Source organism: Acartia tonsa, chromosome 9 (genome assembly GCF_053477335.1).
Source record: "Acartia tonsa isolate MP-2025a chromosome 9, ASM5347733v1, whole genome shotgun sequence".
NCBI lineage: Eukaryota > Metazoa > Arthropoda > Copepoda > Calanoida > Acartiidae > Acartia > Acartia tonsa.
Window position 1 is genome coordinate 1,917,071 of NC_137268.1, and position 7,219 is coordinate 1,924,289.

A 7,219-nucleotide genomic window follows, 5' to 3' on the forward strand; every position below is an offset into this window, starting at 1 on the left:
GCACCGTATTATATCCAGTTTTCTATGAATATAGAAATGTACAATCATAAGATTAAAACCAGTTTTTTTAGCCGGTGCCTCCGGCACCTCGGGGCTAAAAAAACTAGTTTTAATCTTATAATTGTACATTCTATATCCGCGGAAAGCCGTTTATAATACGATACGAGAAATAACTATTATTCATTTCCGGTTGTTATTTAGTTCAGATTATGAATAAAATAACAAGGAGGACAAACAACTTGATAACCTAGCAAAGCACCACAATCATGCATGGATAAATAAACGTACATTGTAAACTATAGACTAAATGTTCAGTGATATTGGTGATAAACTTTTTTAGAAAGGTTGAGGGGGGAAGTAGTTAAATCTAATATAATACCAACAATTCTGTTGGTGCATTTGTCACTTTAGGATTTTGTTTAGTGGGGGTTTAACCCAAAAAAAAAAGGTTGCAAGGATTGGCTTAGCCTCCTTTAAAATGACTTATCAGATTTTTTTGTTGAAGAACATTCGTAATATTGAGCTACTTTACTCTATTAATAACTAATTTACGTATTAAAATAATGAATAATAAATATAGAATTATTTGTTTATTTTACATTTTATCATTTTATTTAAATATTTTATGTGAAATAATTAAATATGCTATAATTCCAGCATAATGAGAGCATTAAAACTCAAAAGATCGGATACCCTAAAAAAAAAGTCACCAAAAAACAAAACTCAAGAACAATTAAACAACCAATTAAACAAAGTTTTTGACAAACCACCAATGGTGGCAAATAAACAACCTTCTAATTCCAGCCTCCGTCAAATTCTTGTTAAATCCACACTCCCTGACAGGGAACACAGAATTCTGCCAGGACTCAAACCATGTAATATGAATATATGTAATATATGCCCATACATTGATGCAAAATCTACAACCACAAGTTCAAAGGACAACAATATAAAGATATCAATAAACCGCGAGGCCACCTGTCTTACAAAAAATATCATCTCAGGTAGTAGGGGACATAGGGATATGTTGTACAGTCAAAAAAAAATTTAAGAAGTAGATCCTATTGCCTAATAAAAAATGATGTCAAACAATACAAATGACCAATGAGAGGCCAGAATAAATTTTACTATTGGCCAATTACAATGTATACTGGCCTATCATTGGTCATTTGTATTGTATGACGTATTTATCTACTTTTTCTTGCCTTTTTACTTTTCATCAACCATTTTTTTATCTATAAAACAAATTTTTAGTGTTTTCCTTTCCTTATATTAATCTTCTTATAATTTTCTAATTAAATGTTATTGTTTTTAATCTAACAAATTTCATTATGACTTCCAAACTGATTAATGTCCGCTGTGAATGAACAATTTTTGAGCCTTACTGAAAAATTATTTCATAAATTTTCGACGAATAATAAAAATATTAAAATCAGTTTACATTTTACTTTGCTTTCGACTTCTGAGGGTCAACAAAACTTATTTTTAAACATTAATTATAAGAATTTTTTTTTAAAAATAATTTGTTTGAAATAATTATTCCTATAACCCTGATTGTTGGAAAGCAACAACGAGATGGCATACGTTTCTATTTTATATGCGTTCATAATTTTCATCACAACACAAACACACACACACACACACACACACACAAACACACACAAACACATACATACACAAACACACTTAAAAAAAAGCACATATACAGGTTTTTTATTGTGATTATATATAGACATGGTAGACTGGGAGAATCCTCTGTTTTGATTTCACTGCACACTGAGAAAGTGTCCTAGTTAGATTTTCTAAGCCTACAACAAAAGAAAAATAACAAGGTACTAAATAATTCCAACTTTTATCTAAAATTTTTAAAACGTATTACTTTTTTGAAAATAAAAAATGTCACATATAATTTATAACTTAACAAGGATGACAACATCCATAAAAGCGAAGCACTGAAACGGTAGGACAAACGGACATTAACACTTGTATAGTGTCTGAACTGAATAATCAGAATATAAAAGAATCGAAACAGTCGAAGCAAAATTGTAAGTAAATTTGTTCAAAAACTGCTTGATACGGGATAATGTTTCTGGACATACTTACATTTTTGGGCCTTGATTATAGAGTTGCTTCGCTTTTACTATTGTTCTTTGTTGACCCATGAATCAATATACAAAAAATCAGATCAAACGGAAAACTAGATCACATAAAAATTTGTTGTTAAAAAAGTAGAAAAATTAACATGTTAAAAATGGACGTACGGACATTCTGGTAATGATTATAGAGTTGCTACGCTTTCTAAATCGTACCTAACTACTACAGGAATCATCATGCAAAATTTGAAATCGATAGGACAATTCTAACCTGCCTAAATTAACGAATGAAAGCTATCTATCTCGGACGGACGGACGTACGGACGGACCGACCCTAATTATAGAAAAGCTTCGCTTTTAAAAACAAACATTTATTTATGTATTAAGTACAGGCTAGGAGGGAGGAGACATTGGGCTGTTCATTACACTAGCCCCCCAAATCTTATAACAACATTTTCTTATTCGGTGGCTTAACAACCTTGGGGACTTTTATTGAAGTTTGATTGGTTAGTTCATTTAATTGGACGTTTTTAACCACAGCGGGTAAATTTGTGAATAATATAATATAAATATATACTCCAACGAGCCCCGTTTAGTTCCATAAAGATCATTGGGGATTTATATCAATTTGTCTTATCCCTTTAGATCTCTGATTATGTATGATATTTTTTTTCCTTTGAAAATCGATGATGAAACTGATCGACTATGTTCAATTGATATTTCAAAATTAAAAATACAAGAAGAATTTTCTTACAAATAACCTGAACTTTAATAATCATTCATAGCATCGTATTATAGACTAAATATGAAAATTATAGATTAAGTATTAATTTTTATGATCTATAATTTAAATAAATTCATAGAAAATTGTCTTTAATACGATGCTATACATGATTTTTTAGTATGGCTGAAAACTGGTTCAAATTCATTGGATATTGCTCATAGTAAATAAAAATGATCAAAAATAAAACATTTAAAACTTTTTTAGATGCGTGTCTACATCCTAGTACTGGTGACTGTGTGTCTCATGGCTTCCCTGATTAGATCCTCCCCTTTGCCAGCTGATATGGATCCTGTGGCTATGACCAGGTAAAATATTTTTTTACATCATATGGCTTTGAAAACCGATTTAAACTGGCTCTCAGCCATACTGATAAATTATGTATCGCATCGTATTGCAGTGCAGACAATCATAGTATTAATTACAGTTTAGTTCTTACATTTTATTATTTTAATACATGCGGAAAGCTGTTTATAAAACTATGCGATAAATAACTATATGACTAAATTTAAATGTTTTAGTCTAATAAGTAAAAAATGTTATATGGTACAGCTGATAATTTAATTCTTTCTTTAAATTCTTTTTTTCATACATACTTAAACCTTCTTAATACTACTTTGAATTTATTGAACTCAATATTTTGTTGTTTATTCTGCTTTAACTAGTTTTATTATATAATCAATTTATATAACCTAGTACAATCGTACTAGTACCATTGTACCATTGTTCTAGTACCATCGTTTTTGTACCATCATTCTAGTACCATCGTTCTAGTACCATCGTTCTAGTACCATCGTTCTAGTACCATCGTTCTTGTACCATCGTTCTAGTACCATCGTTCTGTTTTCTGTCCTTATTACATAAAGTACTTTTGTCTGTAGCCAAAGATTTTATTTTATTATTCAAGTCTTGGGCTCCTTCTATTACCCTTTTAATACAAAGCCCCTAAATGCTAGGGACGAACCTACTAGCTTAAGATATCAATAACTACTAAACCGCTTGAGTTCTTCATTTTAAGGAAGCTTCTATAGATTCTTTGGATAGTTTAAGGCTATTTTAAGATTCAAGTCTTTGTATGGTTTAAGTCCATCCCTTCCCCTCCAAATGCTAGTTATTTATAAATTTCTTTTTTTTATTTAGACCTTTCATTAAAAAGTTTGGGAGAAGTCCTTTAGTTGAATGCAGGTAGATATTTTTATATCATATAATAAAGGTAGTTGTCCACGAGTAGGAAAATGAAAAACTTAGAATTAAACAAATTAACAAAATGATCTAATTTGTAAAAAAAAACTTCTTTAAAAACAATAAAAATTTAACACTTAAACCTATATTGTAACATACAATTTTTTAAAATTCATTTATGGTAAATGCTCTAATAGATTATATTATATTATAAACTGAATGATCTTTTTTAGTTAAACATGATTTTATTTCTTTTAGTACAAGCAGAGACTGTGGCATGGCTAATATAAAGTGTCCTGAACATGACTGTTTGTCCAGGCAAGGCAAGGCTAGTCCTGCAGCCAGTGCAGAATAAACCTCTGAAACCTGGAAATTGTGCATTGGATCTGGAAAATCCACAAATTTTGTGTCACACACAGCCGTTGATTTCATAGCACAACAGCTTAAGCAGTCCTGAACAGCTGACAGCTATTCAAAACACCAAAAAATGACATGTTTTTGTTTTATGTTGACATATGGATCTCATTTATTGGTCAGTTCGTTCATCCAGTAGGTGGTGAGGGGATGGAGTAAAGGATGTATATGGGGGTTATCGTTATTTTTGGCCAGCTGTGATTGTCCCTTTATTAGAGTACATGAAAATATGGTGCAACATCAAAGTAAATATTATCTCGATTATTACATCAAACAAAAAAGATTTTTTTTTCATTATATTTTATTATAAAAATGAATTTATACATTACATCTACATAATTTGTTAATTTCAGAACAAATAAAATCTTGGGAACCAGCCTAGTTCATGGTAAAATATTCCTAGAATCGAGTATTTCTAAGAAACGTAAAATATTCCTGGAATCGAGTATTTCTAAGAATTGTAAAATATTCCTGGAATCGAGTATTTCTAAGAAATGTAAAATATTCCTGGAATCGAGTATTTCTAAGAAACGTAAAATATTCCTGGAATCGAGAATTTCTAAGAAACGTAAAATATTCCTGGAATCGAGTATTTCTAAGAAACGTAAAATATTCCTGGAATCGAGTATTTCTAAGAAACGTAAAATATTCCTGGAATCGAGTATTTCTAAGAAACGTAAAATATTCCTGGAATCGAGTATTTCTAAGAAATGTAAAATATTCCTGGAATCGAGTATTTCTAAGAAACGTAAAATATTCCTGGAATCGAGTATTTCTAAGAAATGTAAAATATTCCTGGAATCGAGTATTTCTAAGAAACGTAAAATATTCCTGGAATCGAGAATTTCTAAGAAACGTAAAATATTCCTGGAATCGAGTATTTCTAAGAAATGTAAAATATTCCTGGAATCGAGCATTTCTAAGAAACGTAAAATATTCCTGGAATCGAGTATTTCTAAGAAACGTAAAATATTCCTGGAATCGAGCATTTCTAAGAAACGTAAAATATTCCTGGAATCGAGTATTGCTAAGAAACGTAAAATAATCCTGGAATCGAAGAACCAAAACAGCTAAACGTGCAAAGTTATGTTCGGACTATGTTATAACCAGCTTTTAAAAACCTACAAATAACATACAAATAAGATCTTTTTACGCGCATTTTCTCTAGTCAGACGCACCCTGTGTTCGATTACAGCTACATTTTACCATAAACTAGATGATCCAAATCTTCAAATGCAATATGTGTGCAGATTTTTTAAAATAAAATCATTTAATCATTATTTTATGCATTTTTCAATAAAATTCTTGAAAATGTATAAATAGGCTTTTGCTTACTTTTTAAAAAGTTTTCATATATAGGATTAAAACTATTTTTAAGATTAAATATAAATATACTATTAAAGATAGATATGCAAGTGTAAATATAAAAATTACTTGAAATATTGAGAAAATGTAAAATTTTTGTATTTTGAAAGAATAAGATATAAAATTCTTATATTCTAAGATGAAAATTTAAAAGTGTTGATTACAATAAAGATAAGTTGAAACTACATTAAAATTTAACAAAGGGGGAGGTAGGTTGTGCTAAATTTCCGTAAAGGTGTGAGTTTTAAGGCAGTAGTTGAACGATAATATTCACTAAATATGTGTATTCCTTATTGAAAAGAACTAAAGACAACATTTTTTTTAAGTTAACATAAATTTTATCATTCTACTACTGTTTTTAAGCCTTAAAACGCACATCCTTACGGAATTTTAGCACAACTTACCTTTCCCTTTCATACATTGAAAATTTTAAGTAGTTTAATAATGCCTCTTTATATCTCATTTAATTTTTAGTAGGTTCCTTTCTCTTTAATGTTTAAAGGAAATCATGGGGGGGGGGGGGGGTATAGCAATCTCGTATTAGTAGAGTACTTTTTGGAACAAATTGTCTTTTACATTGCATAAAAAGGCTTGCCCATTCATTACCCCCCCCCCCCCCCCCCTTTATTTACTTGACATCAGTACAGTATTAATATTGTTGTTTTGATTAAATAAAGGGCATTGATTAAATTATGATATAAATGTAAATTATCAGGGCGCGGCAGCCGTGCGTCAGCCGCGTATAAACCTTACTGACATCAGCATATTGTAACTTTGAAAATCAGGTGGATATTTAAACCTGTTTCCAAACAGACAATCCATCTTTTCGTAAATTATTTCTTTGTACACAAGCTGGCTTAAATTTTAGGCTTATGCGCGGCTGAAGCGCGGCTGCCGAGCCCTGGAAATTATTTTCACTTTCAATTACTTTATTTGATCACTGTTTACATAAAAAAAACAATAATTATACTAATAACTAGTGGTAATACTTTTTAACAAATCAATTCAACTTATAGATAATCATTAGAGCTGTTCTAAAATTAAATTTCAGTTTTGTTTTATATTTTGGTATCGTATCTGTTTTTTAATGGTTTTGGCACTAACTAACTAAGAGTTAAAATGTTATAGTCTTTAAATTTCTTTGTACATTTTAATAAATTCAAATACAAAAAAAGTTACTTTCTATATTTTGTCTTCTGTACGTTGCTTATAACATTTTCTTTAAAAAAAAATTAACATTTAATTGAAAGTATAACTGTATTGCTTTAGCTGATATTATTTTTCAGTTCAAAACAACCAATTTTTAAATAAAATTTCTCAATTAATCTATAGTTAACAATAAGCACTTAAAAACATATATAATATGAATGGTAACTAACATTAA

General features: G+C 29.7%; 1 long non-coding RNA gene across 1 annotated transcript; it reads left to right on the forward strand.

Moving 5' to 3' along the window:
- The first annotated feature begins 3,085 nt into the window (after positions 1-3,085).
- LOC145327680 (uncharacterized) lies at positions 3,086-4,567 on the forward strand. Its single transcript, XR_013882220.1, has 3 exons — positions 3,086-3,182; positions 4,015-4,059; positions 4,315-4,567. It is a non-coding gene; the product is annotated as an uncharacterized LOC145327680 (long non-coding RNA).
- Positions 4,568-7,219: the final 2,652 nt, after the last annotated feature.